The sequence below is a fragment of the Mirounga angustirostris genome, unplaced genomic scaffold (genome assembly GCF_029215605.1).
Source record: "Mirounga angustirostris isolate CCGP_5_RB_7025 unplaced genomic scaffold, mMirAng1.0.hap1 SCAF_13, whole genome shotgun sequence".
Classification (NCBI taxonomy): Eukaryota; Metazoa; Chordata; class Mammalia; order Carnivora; family Phocidae; genus Mirounga; species Mirounga angustirostris.
The window spans coordinates 48732741-48746187 of record NW_026991721.1 but is presented as its reverse complement, the minus strand read 5'-3'; the positions used below and the strand labels follow the sequence as shown (position 1 = coordinate 48746187).

General features: G+C 38.6%; 1 pseudogene; it reads right to left on the bottom strand.

Annotated features, from left to right (window-relative positions):
• Positions 1–1116: 1116 nt before the first annotated feature.
• On the bottom strand, positions 1117–13104 carry LOC123856518 (small kinetochore-associated protein-like; annotated as a pseudogene).
• Between the last annotated feature and the right edge of the window lie 343 nt (positions 13105–13447).

Below are 13447 nucleotides of genomic sequence, written 5' to 3'. Positions count from 1 at the left end.
AGAAAAACAATTCACTATGCAAAATGTTGATGTTTTGAATCTATGACTTCATGAAGTGCATAGGGATGAAAAATATTTGACTACATTAAATATAGATCAACGACAACCATACTAAGAGAAATGAGAGCCACATGCTCTTCTGGAGAAAAACTCACAAAGGGAAAAAGAGAGAGAAAACTGCTATTAACAAAGAAGACTAAAGTTTCCCTCTCCTGAGAGCCACATGAGTTTTGCCTAACATATCAAGAGGACTGATGTACTGGGAAACAACTGGTTGCAACAAGAGAAAAATAAATCAAGTACAGTAGAAAACTAAGGAATATTTCCAAATAATTCTTCTATATTCATCATTTAGTGGAAAACAATATAGCAGTGCTAACGTTTTTAAATAATGAAAGAACTGTAATTCCTAGGGTGGGCTCTGGAACCAAACTTTGTTTTGAAATCTGAAGAACTAAACGAAATTAAAAATCTATTCTTACTTTATGTGCTCTGAATTTACAAAGGTATTTTTATTTTTTTATTTTTTTTAGATTAAAAGCTCCAAGGTGTATTATTTCAGGTAGGTGTTATTGCTATCTATACCTTCACCTCATTTATTTTATTTTATTTTATTTTATTTTATTTTATTTTATTTATTTATTTGACAGAGAGAGACACAGTGAGAGAGGGAACACAAGCAGGGGGAGTGGGAGAGGGAGAAGCGGGCTCCCCGCAGAGCAGGGAGCCCGATGTGGGACTTGATCCCAGGACCCTGGGATCATGATCTGAGTGGAAGGCAGACGCTTAACCAACTGAGCCACCCAGGTGCCCCACCTTCACCTCATTTATTAAGCCATTTCAATAACTTCACGTTCATTAATTTACAATGAGGTCTAGAGCCCAACCAGGATGAGACGGAATGCGTTCCAAGTTAGAAGGGGACATCATCGCTTCTCCCTGATGTCTCCTGTGGAGTCTCTGCACCCCAACTGCACAATTAAGGTTTTCTTCCTACACCTCTGAATGTGACCTTTGGGATCCTCTGACCGTGGCTGGTTTAGGCTCCTGATTCTAATGGCCTGCCGCTTTGTTGCCTAGAAGGTCAATCCAAGCTTCCGCACCCCCACGCCCCTTGTCGGCCTCGATTATGTGTGTGTGAGGTTCGGGGGAACCCACCAGTCCGAGGGTGGCGTTCGCTTGCCTGAAGGAGGAAGCGCCATTCTAGCATAGACTGTCCTTAATCCTACTGCAGCAAATGTCTCCATTCTGGGGACGGTGAGTCCTAGAAGGTCGTGGCCAAGACGCAGACGTCCTGAGTGGCTTCCCCTGTGGGAGCCATCTGGTCACTTGCTTTTTATCACATTTCTAATAGCTGCTCCATTTCCTCTAGGGCTGCTGTAAAATCATTTACTTGACTGTTAACATAATGTCTGTTGTTCTAGGAACCGGGCCCTCTCTTCTTTCATCTTCAACTTGACTTTTAAGCCTGTAACTCCTCCATCTGCTTTTTGGCCGTTTCATTAAAAACCTTCAGCTCATCTTGCAAAGCTTCTAACAGCAACAAAGAGTCTGTGTGATCTGCGGCGGATTCCCACTGTGATGCCAGGGTCTCACTGCCTAAAACTGGGTTGAGGCCCTTGCTCTCCAAAATTGCCAAGCAGTTGTCCTGAAACTTCTCCAGTAGCTCCACCTTTTGGGTCAGGTCCTTCAGTTCTCCCTGAATTTCAGTCAACTTCTGGTGCAGCTGCTTGTTGATGGCCTCTAAGAGCTGGCTCTTATCCTTGAGCTCTTCCTCTGATTTCTGCCTACTCATTGGTTTGTAGCACTTTCTGACATCCTTCCTCATGGCAGTGTCTGCAGCTTTTACCTGCCCATTCTCTCGTCTCGGTTTGGTGATTTTTGTAACATCATTCTCTGAACCTCCTGAATGAAGTCTGGAAACATCCACTTCTTTGGACTTAACGGATAATAGGCTCTTAGAAGTGGCTCGAATTTGTGTGTCTGCCAGCAGGCCACTGCTCTGCACAGCGGGGGGGTTGCAGAGTGTATACTGTCTTAACCACGCTGATCCTCCTAACGAGGCAGCATGGCTGGGCCCTGGGCTCCTGCAGCTCCTGCCCACAGCCCTCGTTGCCCTGGTTCTACAAAGGTATTTTTAAAATATCTGTTTATTTATGTTTCAACTCTTGAGGAACTATACTTGTCAGTAGGAGTATAGAATTTCATAAGAAAACTACTTTCACTGACAAATGTTCAGTAAGTGCCCAAAGAGAACTCTGTATCATAGTTAGAGCATAGTTCTAGAACTGGGTCCAGAGGATTGAAGAAGCCTGTAGGGAATAATCACTATGTTGTAGGATTGTACTAAGTATTTCACATTAATTATTTAACTTAATATTTACAAGACACTGACAAGTTACTCTTGCTTTATACATGAGAAAATTGAGACTCACAGAAAACAAGTTATGTATCTGTTGTCTAATTAGAAGAAAGTGGTAAAACTGAACTTAGAAGCTATGTGTCTGTCTAAAGCTAAAGCATACTACTCCTAGGGCATTGCTCTGCTTATATTTATGGCAGGATCATCCCAGGACAAACTTTGACTCATAAAACACAGCTGAAAACTAAAAAGAACAGGCTTTGGACTCAGATCTAAATTTAGTGTTCAAGTCAGATAATACCAAGTCCTAACTGAGAAAGTATTTAACCTCTTGAACTTCAGTTTTCTTATCTGTGAAATGGGTGTAATATTATCTACTACATAGACTTGTGAAAGTCAAATAAGTTAATTGTTTCTATGAAGTTCCCCATTCTTTCTCCAGGTAGATGGACTCTCTTTACTTGGTGAACCTTATATTATTATAACATTTATCCACTGACCTTTAATATTTATAACCAGCACAATATGTAGCATTCTAGCAGATCTGACTCATTATTAAAATAGTAACAATTATTTAATTTCAAAATTATTCTGTTAACTTATTCAACAATAAATGAATAGGCTGGGTAACAGCTCTGAAAGGTTTGTTTTTTGTTTTTGCTTTTATTTTTATTTTTTTGCCCTCATAAAGCACACAGATAATTAATAATTCACAAAGAACCAAACAATTTCAGGTAATGATAAATGTTATAAAGGAAAAAAATAAAATAGGGTAAATGGATGAAGAAGATATGTTTTACATAGGTCACTTAGTGACTGCTCTTCTGAGGAGACCCTTGAGAGAAGGCTTAAATGAAGGCAAAGTCTGCCAAGCCTAATTCAGGAAAATACTGCACCAGGCAGAGGGAAGAGCAGATGTAAAACCCTGTGTGATGCAAGTGCTAGAGAGAAGGTAGAGAGAAGAGAGTAGGAGATGACATTCAGAAGACAGGAGGGTTCACAGTTGTTTGGACTGTAATCTAAATGTTATGGGAATCTAAAATCTATAAAGAACATACCAAACTCAACATCCAAGAAACATAATCCAGTTAAGAAATGGGCAGAAGACATGAATAGACATTTCTCCAAAGAAGACATCCAGATGGCCAACAGACACATGAAAAGATGCTCAGCATCACTCATCATCAGGGAAATGCAAATCAAAACCACGAGGAGATACCAACTCACACTTGTCAGAATGGCTAAAATTATCAATGGGAAACAACAGCTATTGGCGAGGACATAGCAAAATGTGAACCTTCTTACACTGTTGGTGGGAATGCAAACTGGTGCAGCCACTCTGGAAAAGGGTATGGAGATTTCTGAAAAAGTTAAAAATGGAGATACCCTGCAACCCAGCAATTGCACTACTAGGTATTTACCCAAAGGATACAAAAAAACAGATGTTTATAGCAGCATTAGCAATGACAGCCAAATTATGGAAAGAGCCCAAACATTCACTGACACACACACACACACACACACACAGTGAAATATTACTCAGCCATCAAAAGAATGAAATGTTGCCATTTTCAACAACATGGGTGGAGCGAGAGTGTATTATGCTAAGTGAAATAAGTCAGTCAGAGAAAGACAAATACCATATTATTTCACTCATATGTGGAATTTAAGAAACAAATAGATGAACGTAGGGGAAGGGAAAAAAAGAAAGAGGGAGGCAAACCATAAGAGACTCTTAACTATAGAGAATAAAACTGAGGGTTGCTGGAGGGGAGGTTGGTAGGGGATGGGCTAAATGGGTGATGGGTATTAAGGAAGGCACTTGTGATGAGCACTGGGTGTTTTATGTAAGTGATGGATCACTGAATTCTACTCCTGAAACCAATACAACACTGTATGTTAACTAACTAGAATTTAGATAAAAACAAAAAAATGTTATGGAAATCCATTGGAGAGTTTTGAGTAGTAAGAGGAATGATTTAAGTTGTATTTTCAAAAGATCCTTCCCACTCTCCCTGGGGGACAAGGGGGGAGGAAGGAGGTCAGTGAGGAAGCGACATTGTTCTTGTTGAGGACAGATGGAATTATGGATTGGGTTATGGACAAAGGGTAATGAGTAGTGCTCTGATTTGGGAAACATTTTGTGGGTGTAAATAATAGGACTTTTTGCTGGATTGGATATGGGATTTCAAATGTGTAAATTTTTTTGTTGTTGTTAAAAGAGCTATTGATCTCATTGTGTCTATAGTAACAAATGAAAAATTTATGAAAGCAACACATAGCTAATTATGACTCAATGAGAATCTATGAAAAATAAAATTTTTGTTAAAACCTGACCCTGTGATAGATGCAGAACCATATATACTGCTTATAAATAGCTTAAATGCTAAGGTTAAGATGCCCAACATTTATAAATTGAGTGCAATAAGAGCATTGCCATGATGCTTTGAGAGGTGTTTTATCACGTCCCCCTACATTTCCTAAACTCACACTCCATCTCCCGCTACTCTTTGATATGATCAATGAACATTTTTTTCTATCTTCAGTACAGTGATATACTAATGCTGTTTGAAGCCCCTTTCCCTCTTCCTATCAGATTGCTGGGCAGACTAAGTACTTCCTAAAAATGAATGCAAACATCTACATGCTAGCCAGCGTGTTTAAGTTTTTGTTCCTGCTTTTGCTTTTTATATATACCACACACTTGCTTAGCAATTGGCTACAGTGATCACACAAAGTTTATGTTCATCATTATCTTGAAAGAAAACACTTTTTTAAAAGATTTTATTTATTTATTTGACAGAGAGCGAGAGAACACAAGCAGGGGGAGTGGTAGAGGGAGAGGGAGAAGCAGGCTTCCCGCCGAGCAGGGAGCCCGATGTGGGGCTGGATCCCAGGACGCTGGGATTATGACCTGAGCTGAAGGCAGATGCTTAACCCACTGAGCCACCCAGGCACCCCAGAAAAACTCTTAAATAAATAGAAAAGATGGAAGATGATCATGTGATGTTACTCCAGCCCCCTTCGCCTCCTGGGGGACCGGGGCTAGTTCCTGGTGTGCTGGGGCTGGTCAGTGTGTCCCAGCCTGTGAGTCCGTGGAGCAGCTCTGGCGGCAGCAGAGACTGTGCCTGGACTGATAGCTGTGCCTAACGTAGGATCCCCGGAGCTGCCCTTGGCTCCCAAGGAGTTGGCTGTTACTTTTTATGCCATTGTCTGTTGTGGTCAGCTTATTGTAGCTGTTGTTCATTGCCAATAATCAGTTTGATCACCGTATGCAGGCAGGCAGAGTGTCTTCATATGTATGTTATGCTCAGACCGGGGTAAATTGGTGTAAAGGTTTTCATGGCAGGGTGGAAACAGAGGTTGGGATGGAGGGATTGTTGGCTCCTTGTAGGAACTGGGGGTTCCTAATACCAGAAGTTTCCATCTGGTTTTATGGAGCCTGCCTTTTAAAAGGTTACCATTGAAGTCCTGAGGGTGGGAGAATCAACACACACCCTTCCCCACCACCATTCAGTTACTCCTTTCAAACTTAGATGCCACACAGGTAGGGAATTGGAGGTTGTCTGACATTACAGATGTGGACTGTCCATCTGTCCAGATTACAGCCTGGCTGATAGGACACTCCCTGTCTCTCTATGGCCCTCTCTGAAGCTTCTTACAGACTCCACAGTCTTATCATGATCAAGGGCCCCTGAGGACTGTATTTTCCCAAACTCAAAACTTTCTTTCCTCCAAATACAGTGCACTGCCAGAGGCAGCATGTGGAGTTGGCCATCCCAGATGATTTAATTTACCTTAGATAAGTGACTTAACTCCTGTGATACTCAATTTCCTCATTTTTGAAACAGGTATATCATTATTTCTGTATTCACGGAGCTCTTATAAAGAGTAAATCCACTCAAGCATGTAACTCACTTAGCTTATGTCTGGCATAGTGTTGGTGTTCAACAAATTATGGACATTATCTTTTTTTCTGATTAAAAAATGATTCGGTGTACTTTTCCTAAGTGCACTATGTAATTTTCATGACAACACTATATGCATCTGTTCCTACTGGTGGAATAAACAAATGAAAACCAAGTCCTTGAGAACCTTGAGCAAACAGTCAATAACAACATTTAAATTTAGGAAACATGCCTAAGAAATTTAAAAAGAAAGACGTATTTATACTAATGTTTCTCCTTTTGATAATGAGCCTTATGAGCAAAGATATCATAGCTTATTTATATTTGAATACACTCAAAACTTACTCATAAGCAATAAATAAATATCCTTCAAAGATTGTATGAGGCCACGAATAAATGCACTTTTGTTCCTTAACCGAATTGCAGGTCTTAAATAGCAGCAAGAGTATTTTCTCAGACAATTTGAATTAGTGCATATATTTAATGTTTTAAATTTATTTTTTTGAGTTATAATTGGCATATAACATTCTATTAGTTTCAGGAATATAGCAATGACTTGATATTTGGGTATATTGCAAACTGATCATCACAACCAATCTAGTTAATATTGATCACTATAAGTAGTTACAAAGAATTTTTTTTCTTTTATGAGGACTTTTAAGATTTACTCTCTTAGCCAACTTTCAAAACTTTCAAATACGTAATATGGCATTATTAACTGTAGTCCCCATGCTGTAATTTTATCCCTCTGATTTATTCATTTTATAACTGGAAGTTTGTATCTTTTGACTCCCTTCACCCATTTCACTCACCCCTACCCCCACTTCTGGCAACCACAAATCTGTTCTCTATATCTACAAGCTTGTATTGTTTGTTTAGATTCCACATATAAATGAACTCATATGGCATTTGTCTTTCTCTGTCTGACTTATTTCACTTAGCATAACACCCTCAAAGTCCATCCATGTTGTTGCAAATGGCAAGATTTGGGGGTTTTTTATGGATGAATTATACTCCTGTGTGTCTGTGTATAACCACATTCTCTTTATTTTCTTTATCCCTTCATCATCTATAGTGCATATATTTTAAAATTATTTTTGGAAGTGGTAGCTGACACATACAAACTCTTTATTTATTTATTTTTTATTTTTTTAAAGATTTTATTTATTTATTTGAGAGAGAGAGAGCACATGAGAGGGGGGAGGGTCAGAGGGAGAAGCAGACTCCCCGCCGAGCAGGGAGCCCGATGCGGGACTCGATCCAGGGACTCCAGGATCATGACCTGAGCCGAAGGCAGTCGCTCAACCGACTGAGCCACCCAGGCACCCTGACACATACAAACTCTTAATACATGCCTTCCCTAATGCTGTGTAAGTTAGGGACTCTAGCTCTCTTTACAAACGATCTGTTTGTATGTATGGTCATTGACGAACAGAGCGAGCAATTTAAGTAATTACAAAACCTGCCTGTACAGGTTTTTAAATGTCGATTTTGGAAGAATCAACTTTCCTCAAAAAACTACTGTAATAGTTTGATACGCTAATTTTAAAAACCCTGCTTGCCTTATGGGTGATGCTGTTCTCAGTACACTGCACTAACTAGCACATAACTAGCATAACTATAGAATGAGGCAGAGAAGAGATGAACCATTCTTGTACAAGAATGAGGGTGAAAAATCGGCAGCAACAGTGACATGTAATTGGCAAAAATTCAGTCACAGGCAAACAGGCTCAGATGAGAGCAAGGGCTAAACACCTGTGCCTGCCCTAGAAAGAAAATTTATTTAAGGAAAGACAAGGATTTCTGGTGACCCAAAAGATACTTTTGTGCAAATGAGAAAAAAAAACATTTAAATTATATTTTTTCCTACCTTCAGCAGCCAGGCTCAGGAAACCTTTTCAGACTCTAAGAGTGGAACACGAGCTATACATTGTGCACATGCCCAAACGTTAGCCTTCCCACACACACCCTGCTACTCCAAGGACACTCACGTCACTACTACAGAACATACTCTGTGCGATGCCACCCCTGCCTCAGGTTGAGATGACCGTGTCCGATTCAGAATTGGATGAAGGGAAAGAATTCGGCCTCAGAGACCAGCGGGTAGGTAGGAGAAAGCCATCTCAAGGTGTGTTTGGAACACAGTTGGGACATGGGCACAGCTGAACATGAATGGCTGCAAGGTAGGTCTAAGCAGGTAAGGTTTACATCAGTTTATTTATTGCTTCTCTACGATTTGGTATATTCATGTCTAAGATGTGAACAGCATAGCCCTGAGTTGTGCCTTCTTTGTATAGTATACAACTCGAACACCCAGATGTGACAGATATGCCTGTGAGAAAGCACAAGACATTTGCACACTTACAGCTGATGTCCAGTGCAAAAGCTATGCCCAGACACAAATATAGCATGGCTTAAGATAAGGAAAAAAAGGTCATCCAAGGGCGCCTGGGTGGCTCAGTCGTTAAGCCTCTGCCTTCTGCTCAGGTCATGATCCCAGGGTCCTGGGATCAAGTCCCACATCGGGCTCCCTAATCTGCGAGAAGCCTGCTTCTCCCTCTCCCACTCCCCCTGCTGTGTTCCTGCTCTTGCTATGTCTCTCTCTGTCAAATAAATAAATAAAATCTTTAAAAAAAAAAGATCATCCAAGATTGATTAATAGACATATGTCTATTATCTAAGATGTGCCATTATGTAAGAGTATGCATTTCTTCTGAAATTCTTTCCATTTCTATTTCCATTTTAGTATACTTGATATAACTCAGTTAACTATTTTGGCACACGGAATGTTAAAACTACACAGGGATTTAGAGATAATTAAGTTTTAATTAGTTAACTTCATAGGTGAAGAACTTGACATCCTGAAAGATTAAAGGGCTTGTGATAACAGCACCCAAACAGGAAAGCAGGACCAAACTTTTAGCTGCCTGATCACTGTATTGTTTTAAATATGCATCTTTATCAATCATTCAAAGAAAAAATAAATGTTAATCAATTTTATGCATGAGTTGAAATAATTATTTTGCTTTTTGCTAGTCATGCCTTTTGTCTTCCTGCTTCACTTTAGCTTTCACACTGCTATTGCTATGATCATTCTAAAGCAGAAATAACAGAAATAGGATCATGCAAATCTCCTGCATGGAATATTAATCTGTTTTTGTTCTGTGTGTATTGATTTATTCATTTCTTCAAAACATATCTATCATGTATAAGAAAGATGCTGGTTAGACTGTAATGAAAATACACATTGTCTCTGACCTTATGGTGTATCTGGTGAGAGACATATACTATGGCAAAGAAGCAAAACACCGTACAGATAAATACATAATTATAAATGTTGCTTAGTGATAAAAAAAAAAAGAAATACCTCCTCCTCTGACAAACCTGTAGGTAGAACTTACCATTGTCTACCTAGGGCTCTCACATGCTTTGTAGATTCCAGTTACCACTGGGTACTTTGCTGATTTATTTACATTTGTTTGCACCAGTTGACTATGAATTCAATGAGAATAAGAACTATGTTTTACTCATTTGTCTAAATGAATGAATGAATTAATGAGTTAAAATCCTCAAGTCACAAAAAAATTGCAAGGGAGTTCGTGACAGATTTGGGACTAGAATCCAGAACTCTAGATTCCCAACCTAGATCCATTTGGCATTCGAAACACACAAACTGGGTGTAACTTCATGACATGACATGGTATCAGAAAGACAAAGACAATTTATCCAGAGTTTGAAGAGGGAGATAATATTGGTTCTCTCCATGTAAACCTAGGAAAATGCGTTTGGAAAATGACATTCAATTTAGAGCACTGCCGAACTGCATAAACATGAGGACACAGAAAAGAAAAACAGAACGTGTTAGGCAAACGAACAAGTTGGCTTAGCAAAGAATCCCAAGGATTCACACCTGAACTGGCCACTCGACATGAAGGAAGAGAACAGTGCAGTGCATAAACAAGAGAATGAAATACCGGATGTTTTAGCAAAGGAAGAAATAAAATCAAATTTCAAACCAAAGTTTATTACCACTAATTGTTATAATAAGGAAGTAACATACAGTAGCTATAGTTTTTAAAGCATGTTTATATTCACTGCTTCAAACTGCCTAGTAAGATAAGGTTAACTTGTATTATGATCTCCATTTAACAGCCTAGGGAAAGGGGTTTGACTTACCAGAATCATACAGCTAGAGTTAGAGTTATATGTGAATCATCTTTAGGAGAGTGTGTTCACTGCTACATCACAATGGAATCAACCATCTGTAAGTGTATGCATGGTGGGCTAAACATGAGAAAAATATCCAGAGTGAGAGGTCCTGACTTTGGGGCCTGATCATTTTTCTGAGATATGTCAATGTATGTCCCAGTGTAAAATATTGGTGCATCTTACTTCAGACAAGAGATATGTATCTCAACAGTTCTGCATAAATCTGGGTTTGTTTGTTTTTTTAGTATATTATATTGTATTATAAATGTATTGACACCTTACAATTAAAAGGAAACTTAACATAAAAACTTTTGCAACATAATCATACAATTAAAATAATTATCCAATTTTGTAGTGCAGGTACCTTGTAACCTCCACATGGTAAAAAGCAGGAGCAACTTTGATTCATGTTATTTTCATATCACTTTTATATCCCACCATTCAGGAAAGCCTTATCTCATCTCGCTTTGCTGCCTTCCCATTTGTACCTTCATGTTCTTTCGAACCTCTTTGTCTTTTCATGGATTCTCCATGTCAGTAATCAAAGGATTCTTATTCTTCTGTCATTAACTATTTAAAATTCTGCATCTTTCCCAGAAAATAATTTTAATGATTTCAAAAAGAGAGAGGACATCATAGTGTCCACCCTGGGTGCTGATCTTTGGCTCCAACACAAGATGGAGGATCCAGTTCTGACTAGTTCAGAGGACTGGCGAATGGAAACATCATATCCAATACCCATATCAACTGGTGACATGACCTTGAGTAAATTCAATAATGTTTTGTACTTCCTTAGGGGTGGTTTTCTTAACCTTCCAGAGCAGAAGAAGTTTGAGCGTTGATGTAAATAACCTTGGGTCAGCAGGCATTTTTCTGATTGAGGTTCACACACTGAATCCCACCTCCAGGACAGGACCAGTTCTTTTGGCACGCAGTTGAAGGGATGAACAGGAGATAACAAAGTTGTCATTATTTGAATTTCTATTATGAGACAATCTTCTCTGCACTATGTCAGCACTGCTGGAATGAAGAGAGTTCTGCTTAGCAGGGTATTTGATTTGTAATGACAGCTGTCAGAGGGCTCTGCTAAGGATGCAGGGCTGGAGAACAGTTTCTCGAGCCTTGTTTGCTTCCATTCCTTCCCCCTGATTTTAATTTGAAAGAGCAAATTCTAAATTGCATTTCATGGTTCAGAGAAGACAGAAACAGAGCTCAATTATCTACGTTTATTTATCATTTGTACCAATTGGATAAACTGTCATATACTACACTACTAAAGCTCAAAGCAGAGATTTTAGTCTATGTTGCCATATTGAGTAGACTCCACCCTATTTAACACAGATCAGAGGAATCTGGTGCTATATGGATATCTTGGTTTCTTAAATTCCTTGGCACTTGACAAAGCTCAAGACCTATTTATATATTTTTCTGATTAAAATGTTGAGATCTGGTATTGAACTTCTTAGAGAATGACATAGCTGGAAGAAAATTTACAGAGATTTAATAGTGGGCAAAAAGAATATGATACTAATGACCCTGAAACTTATAATCTAGGAATAAAGTCACAAATAAATAAATATACACAATTATATATTCAATTTTACTGAATTAATTGATCTGAAGGGAAATATCTGGTGCCAGGTAAGAGTGTAACATGCAACTCTTTATAGGTGAATAATCATGTCATTTAATCGTAGTAATGTTGTTCAAATTGCTTAATATCATGTCTATTCTGTAGATAAGGAAAGATGGCTAAAAAAGGCTTGAGAAAAAAAAACAAAAAACAAATCACCATGAGAACTGATCATCAAGGGAAGATCTTTCCTCAATCCCCAAGTCAATGTTTCTTTTACTGTGAATTCCACTTCAACACTGTGATTTTTTTTTTTTAATGTCATCCTGGCAAAGCTACAGTTCCCAGGCATTCAAGCACCTTCACCTTACGCCCCAGAGTTCCAGTTCCTTCCTGACAATCTGCTCTAAGGATTTCAGGTTTGCCTAGCAGGCCCCTCTAAGCACACAAGCCAATTCCTTGCAATAAATCTCTCAATATATATCTCTTCCTCGTTCTTCTCTCGTTGAAGTCTTGGTTTAAACCTTCAAATTTGTACCTGATACAAAAAAAAAAATGTAGATAGCTCTTCAAGTATCAGTACGATATTTTAGAAAGGAGTGAAAATAAATATTTAAACCATTTTTAGAAGAATTTTTAAAAGCTATTTTGAAGTGTTACATTTTTTTTTCCTTTTTCAAAGACAGTTCTCCAAATTTCCATGGCACCAAATTGAAGAAAGGAGTGAAACAATGGATACACTTTTCTCTCACTGCCTTAGGAAAGGCATTCAACTGGAAAAAAGACGACTTGGTTTCAGGTCACAACCCTGCTACTTTCCAGTTCATCAGCTTTTGTGAGCTTCACCTTTCTCAGCGTCAAATAAAGCTCATGATTGCTGTCCTGCTTACCTCTGGACTTGCTGTGAGCATTACAGAGATTACAGATGTGAAAGCACTCTGCTTAGCATTAATGCTTTTAACAAAATAAGGCGTAGAGCAACATGGCAGATTCAATTCTGATTCTGTCATTTGCTTGATCTGCAGCAATGCCTCAATAGTTTTGCATAGCATAGGGGCACAGATGCTTTCTTCTTATTATGACTTACATAGATGCAAATTGTATGCAACAGAACAGTGTTGGTATTATATGTCAAAGCACAATAGGAGACAGAATAAAAAGGTTATAATCAAACTGCACAATCTATTCAGTCAACTTTCTCTCTGAAATATGTCTAATGTTGTTTCCGGGAATTTGAGGCACTTGATGATTGAGATCATTAGAAAATACATCTACCTCATGTAGGCATTACTTATAAAATTTTAGTAATAAAATAGTAAACACACATGTACACACAGAAACATACAACACACAGTTTATTATGAATTAATTCTGGAATTCTACTTGCCACTACTT